Below are 17,126 nucleotides of genomic sequence, written 5' to 3'. Positions count from 1 at the left end.
TAAACAGAACTTACCTCCCGGGCAAGCAGAGTCAAATTGATTGTATGGAAGTTTTCGCTAGGAGTCGAAATTACCAGCCTAGCCTACCCCTGTCTCCCTGTTTTGCATACTACCCACCTTGCCTAATGGAGCTTTGCATTAAACCTTGTTTTAGAGGCCCCATGCAAAACATTACTTTCTCATTGTCTACAAAGATCACTAACGCTCGTTTTAATCTCACCTATTCAGGCCAGCCTTAATTGACTTTATGCCCACATCTTACGCTTGCTCAGGTGATTGGCAATTGGGTCCAGTTCACAAATAACAACAAACAGACGACAACATTGGGGGGGGAGGAGGTGGAGGAGGAGGAGGATGAGGAATGTCCCACACTACGGAACAACCCTATTTTCTGTCAGGTCTTACCCACAGGCTTCTCAGGTAAGTCGCATCTTCTTCCGCACATGCGTAGTTCTAAATGTGTTTTAGGAAGCATCACAAATGTAATAAACTGAAATCAGTTACTTAACATGTGACAAATTAAAATTAAAGTAACTACATCACTCCCTGTCGTACTTCAGAATAAAAACCATACATCTGATGTCAATGAAAACTGTTGGGAAAAGTTCGTCTCCCCAAGCGCCATTGACATTACTTTAGCCTACCTATAAAATGAATACTTCACATTAAGAGGTGATCGTAGATGATCTAATCCTCGTCTTTTCGATGACTGGTAAATTAATATACGGGGAACTGACTCAACTTAAAGTAGGGTCCAACTGAGGTGAATGCTAAATCCCACGGAAACGACCCAGCCTCACCTATACCGGTACATTTGACGCGCATGCCCTTTCAGTTTAAAAAAAGATATAGATTTATTTAGTAATAGCATTTTATACCTGCAAAAGGGGGACCTTTCAAAGTTATCCTGCAAGGTGACAACGAGAAGAAGATTAGGACGTGCTGCTATATGCATAATATGTACCACAGGGAAAATAAAACACGAAGTGTACCTCGACTGTTTTCGTTTTTAGTTTATTATTAAAACATTTTCACGATATATATTGGTATAAATTTACATTACGTCTGCTAGGGTGACAGTATAAACCAGCATACAGACGAAGGACAAAAAATATTCACCCCTGACAGGAGAAACACAGGAAGGTACGTCACCACCTCGGCTGGGAGTCCAGCGGACAGATCAGTGCTCTATTAACAAATCTTGTTATATGAAAATCTCATAATCACACGAGTCACTAAATGGTAAAAACAAATCTACAATAATGCAAATGTAATATGCTTGGTTCGTCTTTTCAATCTGACTGAAAATGAGTAATGTTATGAAAAAGAAAAACACGGACTTAACGCACTTGTTCAGGAAAGAAAACGCGTCATCATTCGGAGATAGGTACAGTAATTCGGTTACTTCAGGAAATCCCACCGTTCTGCGTTAGGTGGTGGTTCACCCCTCAGGTCTCTTCGATTATTCCCTAAAACAGCCAGGGTGACTATAATTAGGATGACCGAGTGAAACCGTGGCTAGGCAGCTGTAAGCTGTATTAAACAAACTTGTCTTTAGAAAATCTTTATGCAGTGTCTACGGACCATGTCATTAGTAAATTTGTCCTCCTTTTGAAAGGTTTATTGCCTTCCATAATAACTCCTTTTACCAATTTCCAAATGCCTATCTGAATCTTCGCCACTGAATATGACTTTCGAGTCATTCCAGTTGATCCTGTGGACGTGTCTCTAACTATGGTTGATAAAGACATTATCTGCAGCATAGCCTATAAACTGCATGCCTACTCAACTCATGTTCACTAATTCTGGTTGGAAATCCTCTACCACTTTCATCCTGTAGAGGGGATTGTGGGGAGGGGTTGGGCCGCCAGTGCGCCTGTTGATGGTATGATTGATTTTATTAACATGGACGATTATTCCACTGTTCTCCTGTGTATAATTTATGCTTTATCTTGTGTTGTTCAATTTTGTTTTCCAAAATAAAAACTGCCACTACTTACACAGGATTTCATTTACAAATCCTTTAGTACTTGTCGGCAGACTTCTTTCCAGGTGTTTTTTCATTGTACTATTGTTCTTATATACTATGTTAACTCTAAAATTTCCAAGGAGATGGTGTATAAATGAAATTGCCTTACTATATTACGAGCAGGTTTTTATGTGTTATATTTTTCCCTGTTGTTATTTTTAAATAAAACTCTTTTTAGCCATTCTGAAGGCATTGTCTGACATAGAATCAGCATATTTTAATTTCTTTCCTGTGTGAGGGTTCAAGAAAAGTCAGAAGTGAAAGACTGATCCTTTATTGTGTTGTTGTTGTTGTTTTAGATTTAGCTGGCCTTGTGCCAGCACGGGCTCTTGCTCCTAGAGCAGCCCGTAACTCCTTTATTATTCTCGACAGGCGTTTATAACACAAAAAGCGGACGGAAAGGTAGCGGGCGACCCGAGGCCCCCCGCTGCGTCCATACACAATTTGTGTTTTTTAGCAAGCATAAAAATATTTACAAGATTTGTTACATGACATATAAAAGGTAGATATACATATCGGCAGAAAGGCCGTACAATGATGCATGAGATGAGGTACATAAAGAATCTGAAATAAAGACAGGTAAAATACATGACGTGATTAATGTACATTTGAAAGGAGAAACACAAGGAAAGAGAGGCACGGTTTGTCGCCCTTACAAATACTCCTCCCCCCAAAACACAAAAATTAGAGGAGCAATTATTGGATGAATCAACATTAATCATGGAGGCGCTGAGGCAGTCGGAGTGGGCCCCTGCTTCAGGAGAACTGTGGCCGCGGGGTGGAGCTGACACCTGGGGATGGCTGGATGCATTTTCTGGGCTGTCCCAGGCCCCGCTTTGGTGGGGAAGCGGGTGCACCTTCAGGCAGGTATTGCGGGGGAACTCTGGGGCACCTGCCTACTTCTTCGCAAATTTCACTGTCTAACAGGAATGCGGGTTTCAGTCTGTCAATGGTGATCCAGTCCTCCTGCCCACGGATGTCGAGGAGGAATGCTTTGCTGGCCCGCCTGTAACTCGGTGGGGCCTCCTGTAGGGCCTGGTTAAGGGCGGCCGGTGAGCGTTCACCCTGACGAAGACGTAGGCGCAGGAGTGTAAGGCGGGTGGGCTGTAGGTGGTGGTTCTGTCGGTGAAGGTCTTGTGGCAGGGGGCGAACCTTTGTGCAAGTTCCCTCCACCTCAGGAGGGGGGTGTCAGCGCCATTGGCCGACGGCGGGAAGAACTCTCTGGGTACAGCCAGTGTTTCCCCGTGGACTTTCTCAGCAGGGGAAGCGTCACCATTTGCTTTCGGTGTGGTGCGGAGACCCAGCAGGACCCAGGGCAGCTGTTTCTTCCACTTCTCGTCGGTGCAGCATGCCATGAGAGCTGCTTTAAGAGAGCGGTGCGCCCTCTCGACCATGCTGTTCGCTGTGGGGTTGTATGCTGTTGTGCTGTGTAGAGTTGTACACATAAGGCATGCCAAGGAGACCCAGAGCTCTGACAGGAAGGCAAGTCCCCTGTCCGTAGTGATGCTGTCTGGCACTCCGAGGTGGCTTATCCAATTGGAGAGGAGGGCCTCTGCGCATGATGTTGTTGATGCCTCATCCATGGGGGTTGCTTCGGGCCAGCAGGTGGAGCAGTCTATGATCGTCAGGAGGTATCTGGTTTCCCCCCAGCTGCGGAAGGGGCCCAACGACGTCGATGTGGATGTGGCCGAATCGCCGACAAGGCTGAGGAAAATCGCCGATCCCGGATTCAGTGTCCCGGGATGTTTTGCTCGTCTGGCACGGGATGCAGCTCCTTGCCCACTCATGGACGCCCCTATTGATGCCATGCCAGACGAACTTGTCAGTCGTGAGGTGTGCTGTTGTGCGCCCAGATGGATGGGAAAGGCCATGGATGATGTTGAACACTTGTTTCCTCCTCGATGCGGGCACCAGGGGGCGTGGACGGCCTGTTGCAGAGGAGAGTTGTGTCCGAGTTTGCTAAGGGCACGTCTTCCCATTTGAGAGCTGTCACTGCTGTCCTGTAGTCTGCCATCTCCAGATCTGCTGCTTGTTCCCTCATGAGGTCTTTGTAGTCGATGCCAAGGTGAAGGGAATTGATCTCTATTCTTGACAGAGAGTCAACCACTGGGTTTTTCTTGCCAGGGACGTAGTTGATGGTGCAACCAAACTCGGAGATGGTGGTTAGGTGTCGCTGCTGCCTTGCAGACCGGGCATCCCCCTGCTTTGCAAATGAGTGAACCAAGGGTTTGTGGTCTGTTAGGATTGTGAATTTTGTTCCCTCCAGCAGGTACTTGAAGTGCCTCACAGCCTGGTAGATAGCCAGCAGCTCTCTGTCGAAGGTGCTGTAGCGGGTCTCGGCTGGGGAAAACTTGCGGCTGAAGAAGGCCAAGGGCTGGGGCGTGCCGTTTACCAGTTGCTCTAGTACTGCGCTGCAGGTGATGCTACTGGTGTCCATTGTCAACCTGAGGGCAGCAGCGGGGTTGTGGTGAGTTATGGTGGTGGCACTGGAGAGGGCCCTTTTTGTCTGGATGAATGCCTGCTGCTGCGGAGCTTCCCACGTTAGTGTTTTTGGTTTCCCCTTCAGGATTGACATCAGAGGGGTACACAATGTGGGCGACATCTGGGCTGAAGCACCGGTAGTAATTTATCATCCCAAGGAACTCCTGAAGGGCCTTGATGCTTTGGGGTTCCGGGAAATTTTCTAAAGCTTTTACTTTAGAGGCTGTGGGGCTCACTCCTGCTGGGGAAATCTCGTGGCCCAGGATGTCTACTTTTTCTTTCCCGAAGATGCACTTGTTGAACCTGACAACTAATCTGCTGTCCTGCAGGTGTTTTGCAACGGTGTGGACGTGGCAAAGGTGTTCCTCTGGGGACCTGGAAAAAATGAGGATGTCATCGACATAGTAGATGCAGAAGGGCAGGTATCCCAAGATGGTATCCATCAGGCACTGGAAGGTGGCGCCTGCTTTCCTGAGACCGAAAGTTGAATAGGAAAATGTGTAGCTCCCGAAGGGCGTAATGATGGCGGTCTTTGGGACATCATCAGGATGCACAAGGACTTGGAAGTATGACTTCAGTAGATCCATCTTGGAGAAAATTTTGGCTCCCTGGAGGGTGCCTGTCAGGTCTTGCATGTTAGGGAGCAGGTAGTGATCTGGTGTTGTTACCAAATTCAGGCACTGATAGTCCCCGCAGGGCCTCCATGAACCATCAGATTTCTTTACTATGGGCTTGATGCCTTTTTACAAATGCCCATGCGTTCCATTTCTGCGAAGGCCCGTTTGGCGTCTTGTAACTTCTGGGGGACAGAAGTCGGAACTTGGCATGGGTTGGTGGGCCCATCGTGGTGATGTGGTGGAAGATGCTGTGCTTTGCTGAAGCCCCAGGTGACTGGCGTAGTTATGGTTTGAACACGTCCGGGAATTCCTGTAGGAGGGACGTGTAGCTGTTGGGGGCTGCGGAGCATATGGGGGGCATCCCGGGTCCGGTGGAGAGCTGACTGGAATGGCACATCCCTGTGTAGAGGAGGCGTTGTCTGGTGACGTCGACTAGGAGTCCGTGGCGCCCCAGGAAATCCGTGCCCAGCAGAGGGTACTTAACATCTGCTATGACGAAAAGCCAGTGACATCTGCGCCCCAGGATTGAGATAGCCTGGGTCATTGTGCCATAAGTGCCGATGGAAGTTCTGTTTGCTGCTATGAGGGAGGGTAGTGAGTCGGGTATTTTTTCTAAACCTTCCCTGGATGGCAGGAAAACCGACTAAATTGCCCCCGTATTAACCAGCAGGCAGCGTTTGGAGAATCTCGTCTGTGATGAAACAATCTGCTGGGCAGGGAGAGTTGGGTTTCGCGGCCACAGCTGTTATTTGTGGCCGCCTTTGTCATTTTTTGTGAAAGAACACAGAGGTCTGCAGGTTCTGGCATTGGTCCCAAACTATCTATGGTAGAAACACCATGCCAGGTTTGGCCATGTCTTGTGCTCTTTGAATGGCGGTCTCTTATAAACGACGTTGATGTCTCCATCGTCATCGCTGTCTTCCTCTGACAGGTTGCAGGCTCACAGGGCAGCAGCCGCGAAGGCAATGGCATGTGTCGGGGCCTTGGTGGCCTCGTATAGTTTCTGGGCGTTGTCGACTAAGGCATCCATGTCCAGGTTCTCTGCACCACCCCTTATCTGGCGCCGAACTTCTTGCGGGAGGCGCCGAAGGAAGATTGCTTTTTTCAGGCCAATTGTTCTCTTCCTCCCGTTCTCGTCGCAACCTGGGAGTGTTACTAACCTCCGCAGCTGGTCCCAGGCTTCCCTGGGTGATACATCTCCGAGGGACTGGGATAACAGGTCGAATGTGTGCTGAGCTCTCTTGGACACGGGCATGGAGTAAGAATTTAGCAATTTGTTTTTCAAGTCCATGTATGTGACTTTGTCTGGTTGCGTGTTCAGCCAGGGGGAGATTCTGTTGAATACTTCTTCCGGGAGCACTGTCATGAATAAGTCTGATTTAGTAGCATCGTCTGAGATGTGCACCTTGTGAAAGTGCGCATCTGCGCGCTGGAACCATGATGGTGTTTTGCCGCGAGAATGGGGGAAGTTTGACTGTGTCGGGCTTTGTTGGTGAGAGACGCGTACAGACGATGCTTGTGGGTTCGCACTGAGCTTCTGCTTCTGACATCTTTACTTCTCACACACCAAAACGCGGAAAAATGCGCCGTATCGAGTCCATTAATGGGGCTGATCTGTTCGAGAGGTCGAACAAAGTGCCAAAACATGCCCTTTTGGGTACGCCATATTTAGTCTGTTAATGGCACGGTTTCTGCCAGGGAAGGTGCTATCAGAGGTCTAAACTTTACGCTGTAGTTAGTCTGCTAAAGGCTTTCTGATGGTAGGGTGCAGCCATCGTTACTCTGTTAATGGCTGGGCCAAAACCGCACTACCTGTCCCTGACCAGGGGTCACCAGTGTGAGGGTTCAAGAAAAGTCAGAAGTGAAAGACTGATCCTTTATTATTCTCGACATGTGTTTATAAGACAAAAAGCGGACGGAAAGGTAGTGGGCGACCTGAGGCCCCCTGCTGCATCCATACAGAATTTGTGTTTTCTGAAAAGCATAAAAATACGTACAATATTTGTTACATGGCATATAAAAGGTAGATATACATATCGGCGGAAAGGCTGTACAATTATGCATAAGATGAGGTACATAAAGAATCTGAAATAAAGACAGGTAATACATGACGTGATTAATGTACATCTGAAGGGAGAAACACAAGAAAGGAGAGGCGATTTGTCGCCCTTACAATACCATAGGAATATATTATTGAAAATGTTTTTCTTTCCTGTGATTAATAATTATGAATCAAGGTTTGTTTTCAAGTTGATTTGGGGTGTGTTTAGGTTTAGTGGGGATGAGTTTAATCGGTCTTTGTGTCTGAAAAAGGAACCAATCGTTAGTGGATCTTTTGGGATTAATTTTAGATTAATGGCACCATAATGTTCATGAACAATTTGTGCGAACCTTTGTCGAAAAGAATCATCATGTAAAAAAGGAAATTTGGCATAAAAAGCTAATTTTCAGATACAAAGATCCATTAAACCCGCTTTTGACCTCTAACGTGGTATATAAATATACTTGCCCTACGTGTAACTCTGGGACTTATGACGGATTCACGGGGAGGTTACTGAGGGTCAGAATCGACTCTCATTGGGGATTAAGTTTTCGTACTGGCTGTAGGCTCTCCAATCCCGAACATTCAAGCATAAGAAACCACTCAAAAAATGGTAAAATATATTTGTAAAGGCTCGCGAAGGTGACCTTTGAAAAGTTGGGTCAGCTATTCGCAGGGTCCATTTTCAATGTACGCAGCAAATTGGAAAATGCTGAAACATTCGCATACCACAAGGGTTGAAGAAACCACCTTGGTGACAAGACACGGGCTGGCAAATGCGTTTTCAGCAAAGAACGTTCTAGAAGCTGAACCAGTTACAAAATCCGGTTTTTGAAGGATGCTTCTTAATAATGTATGGTGTGTACGTGTGCCGTGACGCCTCGAAGTACAGAGGCGTGTCTTGCCGATCTTTGACCTCGAATGATGTCATACAAAAGTACGTTCGTTCGTGCGTTACATAATGAATATAATGGGAGGAACTGTTGTTCAATTGGACTTGTGAGATCCGATTCATGTGTGTCTGAAGATGTGAGTGATTTTTCACATGGAGACTGTCCCAGAGGACTTGTGGAGTGAGTAAGAATTCTTATACGTTTTTAGACTTTGTTTTTCAGAACTGTGAACACACAGTATCTCCTGTGTCAGTGAAATGTGTGTTTCTGCAATTTTTACATTGTATGATTTTAATGTGACGTTTCTTCTTTCACAGGTATTTCTGTTCCACTCCATTCCTATTCATTTTTCTTCTCTCACTCCTACGAGGATGAGAGTGGTATGACATTTGAGATGACCTGTTTTAATTGACTGACGTGTTCATGTTTTGACAGATGAGTTATTTTCTGTAATTGGGGGTTTATGATTTTGGAGCATTATTTCCTTAGAAGATTTTCTGATAGTTATGTGAAACATTGGATTTCATTCTTCGTAATTTTAAGAAGTTATTTTTCGTTGATTTTGTCAATAAAGGGTTTTAGTTTTGTACTTAGTATCTCATTCCAGTAGTCCTTAGATTTTAGTTAGGGAAAGATATAACTTATGATGCCGGCTCACGTTACTGCTATCACACAATGTCTCAGGATAAGCGAGATCAAACCTCTGTTCATAAAACAGAGACTTAAATCAAATATAGGCTCAGAAAGGGCCGTTACAGTTTTTGTGGCAGCGTAAAAGGTAGCGCGTATAAGGTAGTTAGGGCAGTTAGAAGGTGTTAAATAATTAGGCATGTATACGTTTCCGAAGAGATATAAATTAGTGTTGGCATCTCAGGATAGGATTTTGTGGGAGTCAGCAGTTGCTGGGGGGGGCGAGCTGCGAGCTTCTCTCTCGCTAGCTAGTGTTTTGTGGAGAGTGTTTTGGGTAGGGGTAAAAACAGTGATATTGTGCAACAATTGCGATATTAAGACCGCTATGCGTGTGTTAAAACACGTGAAGAGCGCCTTGATGTTTTTTTGTTTTCTCTCTCTTGTTCTTGATGGAAATTCGCGCACTGCTAGCGTAAGTGTTGTGATGTTATCTTTTTCTTTTTTTTTTTTTTTAGTTGGGTTGATGTGAAATTGTCCTTTTCGTTGTGTTGTAACTGGTGATAAGGACAACTGTGTTTTTTGTCGTTGAGTTTTGACTAATGTTTCCGGTTGCAACGAGTGTGTTACGTCATCACCACGGTGACATAGTAGTTAAATCCACGAGTTTGGGCGGGCGTCGTACTTGCTTTGCCACGCCTAGTGAAGCGCTGAGCGTATTATGGTGTGTTGTATTTTTTTTTTTTTATAGCAATCTGCGGTACGCATCGGCGTGTATTATGTAAGGGTGATATTTGGTTGTTGGGTTATTTCTGGGAACTTTAATATTTGAGTAATATCCTACGTGATATTTGTGAGTTGCGGGGTGCAAAACAGTTTTTGCACAAGTGTGAATGCACTTCTTGGTTTTTGTAGTCACACACGTGTGTGCGTGTGGGTAAGTGTGTGTGAGTATGTGGGCAGAGCGCTTGCCTTTGCTTGAGTGGCACTTTCCGTTTGGACAAAGGGAAGTGTTGATCCAGCAGTTTTTGCCGTTGGAGACAGAGCGAGCCCCGAGGTTTGGTGTTAGCATTTTTCCTGTAAGCGTTCTCAGGCCTTGATGCATTGTAAGAGGGTGGGAAACGAATTTCTCTTTCTCTCTCTCTGTGCCTGAGAAGCGCTTTCCGTGTCTTTTTGTGGCCTTTTATAGCTTGGCCTTGGGAGAAGTGAACTTGACCTTTTTTTTTTTTGACTGACTAAAGAGGAGTCAGAGTGAATGATGAGAAGTTAAAGCCATTGTGAATTTTCCAGTTCCCAAAACCAGGAAACAGATTCGTTCGTTCCTAGGTATGTCGGGTTTCTTTCGCCGTTTTGTGCGGAATTTTTCACAATAGCGTCTCCATTGACAGATTTGTTACGAGAAGACGTTAAGTTTGTTTGGGGTGATAGTCAGCAATTAGCTTTTGAGAAGCTTAAGAACGCTTTGGTGAACCCACCTGTTTTGAAGTTTCCAGATTTTAGTCAACCGTTCACCTTAGTGACTGACGCGAGTCAGGAAGGTATAGGTGCTTGTTTGGTGCAGAAATTTGAGGGGAAATTACACCCAATTGCTTTTTATAGCAGAAAGTTCAAAACGCGTGGTAGTAACGAAAGGCTGATGTCAGTTGTGGACAAGGAGGCTTTCGCAGTCGTCTCTAGCCTTGTTCATTTTAAGATGTTGTTGTTGGGAAATAAAGTTGAGATTTTTACAGATCATCAACCGTTGTTAGAGCTTTTTAATAAGCCAAATTTGTCGCCCAAGAGAGCACGTTGGTTCCTAACATTGAGAGATTTTGATGCAAACCTCAAATACATTGAAGGTAAGCATAATGTGGTTGCAGATGCATTGAGCAGATATTTTCCGGTTGAGGATGAGGAAATACACACCGAATCCTGTGTGAGAGAAGAGAGTAAATATTTGGTGTCTAATGTCTCTGATATTAGTAGTTCTGAGAGATCGCATGTAGTGGACATACACGTTCCTACAGTGCATACTTCGGGGAGAAATAGTGAGTCGGCAGTCTCGGGAGAGATTGTTATTCGTGATAGTGAGAGTAATGCAGTGTGTTATATTACGGGTGAAAATGTCACTTGGGACATAGGCTTGCTTGAACAAAAGCAAGATGAAGATAAATTGTTGTCAGATGCTAAGGCATTTCTTAGGGGAGTTTCACCGAAGAAAGGGTATAAGTTGCCTTTTTCTGGTCTAGAGTTGGAGAATAATTTATTGGTGAGAAAAGTTAAGTATAACTTGCGAAGTACTCGAAGCATGGGTGAGATTACACAAATCATCGTGCCAGAGAGTCTAGTACCACAAGTTCTAGACATTGTACATTGTAAATTTGGTTCTCCTCATTTAGGTGTGGACAAGACGTATGAAAACGTCAGGTCAAAGTTCTTTTGGAAAAATATGTTTTCCGCAGTAGAAGCCTCTGTGAAGAAGTGCGCTATTTGCAATGCGAATAAGCCGGCGACGACGGTGTCGTGTCGTTTGGGTTCATATCCCTTACCAAATAGGCCGTTTCAGAGAGTGCATATGGATGTTCTGGGTAACTTCTCAGAGTCCGCTTATGGTTATAGACATTTATTAGTAGTTGTTGATGAGTTAACTCGTTTTGTCGAGATTTTCCCACTGAAGTACAAATCAGCTGAGGAAGTTGCTATAGCGTTCTTTACGGGATAATTTGTCGATATGGTGTTCCTGAATGTCTGATCACAGACAATGGTAGGGAGTTTATTAATAAGACTTTAGACGGTCTTGCTAATTTTACTGGGAATAAAGAAAGTATCTATAATCCCGTATAGACCTGAAGCAAAATTGGGAAATAGATTTATTGTTGTGAATGAAAACACAGGTGTGTCTCGTTTGACACATATTTCTAAGATTAAAAGACGGTTAATGGGTATTAGCATGGATGCATTCCTGGGTTGTATTGTTGTTATGGTAATGGGTGAGTTACGGGTCATTTTTTTAAATACCTTTCGGGTGTTAATGGGTTGTAAATGAGCATGACTGGTAGTTTGTTGTAATTCAGGAGGACGTTACTCCGTAGAGTTTTACGAATTTTTAATAGTTCGGTTCATTGTGATTTCTGATGTAAGCTGCAGTACTTAGTGTAAATTGTGTGCAGAATACCGTAGAGTTTTGTAGATATATGAATTTGAGTTTTGTTTTTTTATATGGATCACAACTGCGGTTGGGGATTTCATCGTTCGCACTTGGCGATAGTAATGGGTTACTTTGAGGTAATGGTTTTTTTTCATATGATTTTGGGAATTGTGACATGGGCTAATTTCATACAAGATTTGACCCGTGTGTTATTGTGTTATTATGTTATTATGTTATGATGTGTTTTGTCGTCTGACGCAATATCTTTGTTGTTTAGGATTTTGTTTTGGGAGGTATTTAGTATATCGGACCGAACGGGTCTGATCTTTTTTCGGGTTGGGATATGTCAGTTAGGATTTCGGAGAGGTTTAGGAAGATTTTGATAGGGATATCAATTCGAATATTTGGGATTTTTTTTTTCTCTTTTAAAATATAAAGGAGCTGTACCATGAGTAATGGTAGTTGTTAGGATCATAGGAGCGATTGCCATTAAGTCAATTGCTATTGTGTTGAGAATTAGTCAGGTATTGCGAAATATTCATTAGCTAACCGGAGTAGAACCTTGATGTCTTTTTACGACATATGATACCTTTCAGATGTTTAGGATTGCCTTTCGTTCTTGAGTACTTTTTTCTGTTGGATAGAATTTTTTTTGGATGAATGGTTCCTTAGAGTTAGTGTACTTGGTAGTGAGTTGACTATGGAAATTCCGGGTACCAACTTGGAATTGTTTCACATTGAGAACATATGACCTTTGCACTAGTAGTCTTATTTGGTTCAGTAATAATATGGTATAGGAATAGACAGAGTAACTTTTTGATATGACTGTCGATATGACCGACTCACGGAAAATACCATCCCAGAAATGGAGAGGTTGGAATAGCTTCACCGTCCTCAACATATGAGAAAGCTGTCAACGTTACTTCTGTACTGTGGTGGGACGATCCAGAACTTTGGAGAGATGTCGGGCAGGATGTCTTCATGTTGCTGTACTTTCGAGGAGACGTTGGGTTGGCGCAAAAAGGATTTGCGAGCCATTCATCTTCGTCGGATCGCTGGTGCGACGCAAGAATACATTCAGCTTGGACTGGTGCAGTCGCAGGCCTTTCAGCGTGAGGCAGTACCAGGAGTGAAATCGTCTAGATTAATGCGTTTCTTGAATGAACTAGTTGTGCTATAATATCTGTGTTATAAGATATATATAAGTTTTGCACCTAGACATTTTGAGGTGGGGTCCACCTCAGGTGCGTGGACCGAGCAATCTGTAAAGGCTCGTGCGAAGGTGACCTTTGAAAAGTTGGGTCAGCTATTCGCAGGGTCCATTTTCACTGTATGCAGCAAATTGGAAAATGCTGAAACATTCGCATACCACAAGGGTCGAAGAAACCACCTTGGTGACAAGACACGGGCTGGCAAATGCGTTTTCAGCAAAGAACGTTCTAGAAGCTGAACCAGTTACAAAATCCGGTTTTTTGAAGGATGCTTCTTAATAATGTATGGTGTGTACATGTACTTCGTGACGCCTCGAAGTACAGAGGCGTGTCTTGCCGATCTTTGACCTCGAAAGATGTCATACAAAAGTACGTTCGTTCGTTTGGATGCGTTACATAATGAATATAATGGGAGGAACTGTTGTTCGAATTGGACTTGTGAGATCCGATTCATGTGTGTCTGAAGATGTGAGTGATTTTTCACATGGAGACTGTCCCAGAGGACTTGTGGAGTGAGTAAGAATTCTTATACGTTTTTAGACTTTGTTTTTCAGAACTGTGAACACACGGTATCTCCTGTGTCAGTGAAATGTGTGTTTCTGCAATTTTTACATTGTATGATTTTAATGTGACGTTTCTTCTTTCACAGGTATTTCTGTTCCACTCCATTCCTATTCATTTTTCTTCTCTCACTCCTACGAGGATGAGAGTGGTATGACATTTGAGATGACCTGTTTTAATTGACTGACGTGTTCATGTTTTGACAGATGAGTTATTTTCTGTAATTGGGGGTTTATGATTTTGGAGCATTATTTCCTTAGAAGATTTTCTGATAGTTATGTGAAACATTGGATTTCATTCTTCGTAATTTTTAAGAAGTTATTTTTCGTTGATTTTGTCAATAAAGGGTTTTAGTTTTGTACTTAGTATCTCATTCCAGTAGTCCTTAGATTTTAGTTAGGGAAAGATATAACTTATGATGCCGGCTCACGTTACTGCTATCACACAATGTCTCGGGATAAGCGAGATCAAACCTCTGTTCATAAAACAGAGACTTAAATCAAGTATAGGCTCAGAAAGGGCCGTTACATATTTGTTCCGACACAATATACAAACCCGAGGTCCTTTACATTAGGAGATACTTTCAGGTGTAGGCTGGAAACGGCCGTTAAACTCTTGAACAAGGTGGTTAGGCAGTAACTACCTCCAGGTAGGCGGGGATACCCGCCTGCCCGGATGTAAACATTCCAGTTTGCTTTCGGCCGTCAGCCGTTGCTGACGTATTTTTCGTTCTCTCTGCTGACTGTCGTTAAGCTCTTACGGTGGGATCTTTCTGTATTTTTGTTTATATATTGCGTGTGTTTGATATTTGGTAATACAAACCCACGATTTGTGATAACCTTGTGTAAGCCGTCGTTCCCTGCCTGTGTCTTGGGTTTGACGGCCAAGGGCATAACTGGAGTAGCGTAGCCAAGTGGTAATGCTTCTCTCCAGCGGCCCTTTACGTAAATACTGGAGGCGCCCCTGTACTTTCGATGATATAGTTTGGGACGCTTTTTCTTCACTCCCCTACATCCATCGGGACATAAGATTAGTCCCTTCTTGGGCTTCCGCCCTCCGTGTGTAAGGGGCATCACTAATTTCTTCCTTCTTTTGCTGAGTGTTTCTCGCCGCCTGCGCTTAGAGATTTGCGGGCTGAGTGGGAGGTTACGGGCGTCGTCGATAAGTTCCGCTTCCACGGCGCCCTTGGTGGCCTCCCCTCTGTCCTTTTTTCTCTTCCCGTAGGTTCTTCCTTCTCTCTCCTTCGCCCTCTTTCGCCTCTCGCTCGTCGGGTGAAGACACGGGGAGGGGGGGGAGCGATCGAGCAACCTCGTCTAGAGTAACTCCTAACGCTGCGTAGGGCTGTTCCCCTTGTAGGGAGGAGGAGCCTCCTCTACTAATCATCTTTGTTTTTCTTTCAGGTTGACAGTGAGCATTGCAGAGACAGCAGTAGTTGGCTGGATATCATATATCAAGAATATCTTGCATGAAACAGTCCCGACTTTCATTCAGTGTTGCTTTGGGATCGACCACAATACCTGATTAGATGACGGGATTGCTCTGACTCTGTTCCCGCTGATGTAGTTCGATCGCTGTCATTGCTGGTTTTCATGTATGCTGTTGCAATGCTTCCTGTGTATCTGTGGTCCATCTGCTCCTGCTGTTCCCTGTGTTTTGCTCTTGTCAACTCTACAACAGTCTCTGGGCTGCTGCTCTCTGGTCTCCTGCCGCAGCCGCCCTGATCGCTCCTGTCGATGCTGGTGACTTTCAATGACATTCTGTCTGTTGCATTAGCTCCTGCCTTCCGAACAGCTAACGTAGCTCCTGCATCGGATGTCCTGATCGTGCCCGCTTCTTCTCCTAGTGGTCGTGCCCGGGGCCACTTCCGTTGTGTTCCTGCCTGCTGCCATCCTGAGGTTAAAGAATCCTGACGATGTTGCGTGAAGGGAAGGAAGTCGCCTTGTGGAAGTGATGTTCCTGGCCGTTGCATAGCTCCTGCTCTCCGAACCTTTGCCGTAGCTCCTGCATCGGCTGTCCTGATCATTCCTGCTGCTTCTGGCGGTCGTGCCCGGTCCGCCTTCCGTGCGTTCCTGCCAGCTGCCCCAGAGATTACGATGTCCGCCATCCTGTAGAAGATGTCGGCATGAAGATTTAGGAAGTGGTCCTGTTGAGGTGATGTTCCTGGCCGTTGCAGTAGCTCCTGCCCTCCGAACTGCTGCCAGCTCCTGCATCGGCTGTCCTGATCATGCATCGGCTTCTCCTGGTGGTGGTGTCCTGGCTGCGTCCGTTGTGTTCCTGCCGGACTACCCTGGAGGTTACGATGTTTCGTGTCCACCATCCTGTAGAAGATGTGGGAGTGGAGATGAAGGAAGCTGTCCTGTGGAAGTAGCCTCCGTCTTCTTCATCTTATCTTCGATTTCGTCTTCTGCTGCGTCTTCCCTTCCTCTCCCGAGGTCCTGGGGGTCCCGAGAATCGGACAGACCTCCATCGGCTGAAGGAAGGAAATGCTGCTTCTTCCCTTGATGCCCTTGGACATTTAGGGACTGCCTCCTTCCGAGGAGGCAGTGGGTCTCTCGTTGGCTCTTCCCGACCTTCGGGTTAGGGAACCGATTCGCATAGCCCTGGGTTTTGTGTTTGGAAAGCCGGGCGCGCGCAGACCTCAGTTTGCGTTCCGTTCCCGAATCTTAGAGGTTCCGCCTCTAAGATGGGGGCTGCTTCCGGCGCTCGTTCATGAGCCGCCGAGTGCTCGAGATTCTATGGAATATCGAGTATCCCGATCTGGTCTGGAGAGATTTTCCTGGGCCCAGTTCGGGAGCAGTGCGAGAAAAGGGCCCAGGCACCCAGGTGTCTCGGTTCCTCTTCCTGCCAGCACCGCAAGCGCTCCCGAGTGTTTGCCAGTGCTTGGTCGGGTTCCCAGCCTGGTGTCTCGATCCTCTCGGTTCGAACACCAGAAGAAGCAAGGAAGAGATTCACTTTGGGAGTCCTGCGGGACTTCTAAGGGACTGACTCTCTTCCGGAAGACAAGTTGGCCGATTCGCATTTTCCTGTGGGATCTTGCGTTTCGGGGGCCGCGAGAGCACGGCCTCTCGAGGCCATTCCCTCGTTGCCAGTCTTGGAAGTCTGCATCTAAGACTGGTTCTGTGCTTGGCTCTTTTAATCTATTAGGTAACAAAGCAGCCGCTCCCGATTTTCGGAAGTCTCGTGGGTAGCTCGAATTCTATGAATCACGAGCGCTCTCCTTACGAGAGGCATAGGACGAGAGAAAGTGCCGAGACACCCAGGTGTCTGGTTGCCGGGACGCCCAGGTAGACACCCAGGTGTCTGGTTGCCGAGACACCCAGGTGTCTGGTTGCCAGGACGCCCAGGTAGACACCCAGGTGTCTGGTTGCCGGGACACCCATGTGTCTGGTTGCCGGGACACCCAGGTGTCTGGTTGCCGAGACACCCAGGTGTCTGGTCGCGGGACACCCAGGTGTCGGTGTACCGCGACGCCAGGTGTCTCGATTCTGCCCGCCAGCTGCTTCGGTTGCTCGGGGGGCTTCATTCTTGTGTCTCGAACT

General features: G+C 45.8%; 1 protein-coding gene across 6 annotated transcripts in view; it reads right to left on the bottom strand.

Annotated features, from left to right (window-relative positions):
• Window positions 1–17,126, bottom strand: part of LOC136826313 (BTB/POZ domain-containing protein 1-like) — a 531,599-nt gene that overhangs the window by 343,312 nt on the left and 171,161 nt on the right. For 2 of the 6 annotated variants that reach the window (XM_067083545.1, XM_067083550.1), the window contains exon 1: window positions 221–336. The exons of 2 other annotated variants lie outside the window; for them this stretch is intronic. The gene's annotated coding sequence lies outside the window, so the exon portion shown is untranslated. Of the gene's footprint in view, window positions 1–220; window positions 423–17,126 lie in introns of those variants that run through there. 2 more of the 6 variants (XM_067083544.1, XM_067083549.1) reach the window with 2 other exon arrangements.

Source organism: Macrobrachium rosenbergii, chromosome 40 (genome assembly GCF_040412425.1).
Source record: "Macrobrachium rosenbergii isolate ZJJX-2024 chromosome 40, ASM4041242v1, whole genome shotgun sequence".
NCBI lineage: Eukaryota > Metazoa > Arthropoda > Malacostraca > Decapoda > Palaemonidae > Macrobrachium > Macrobrachium rosenbergii.
The sequence above is the reverse complement of the archived record's forward strand: the minus strand, read 5'-3'. Positions and strand labels throughout refer to the sequence as shown.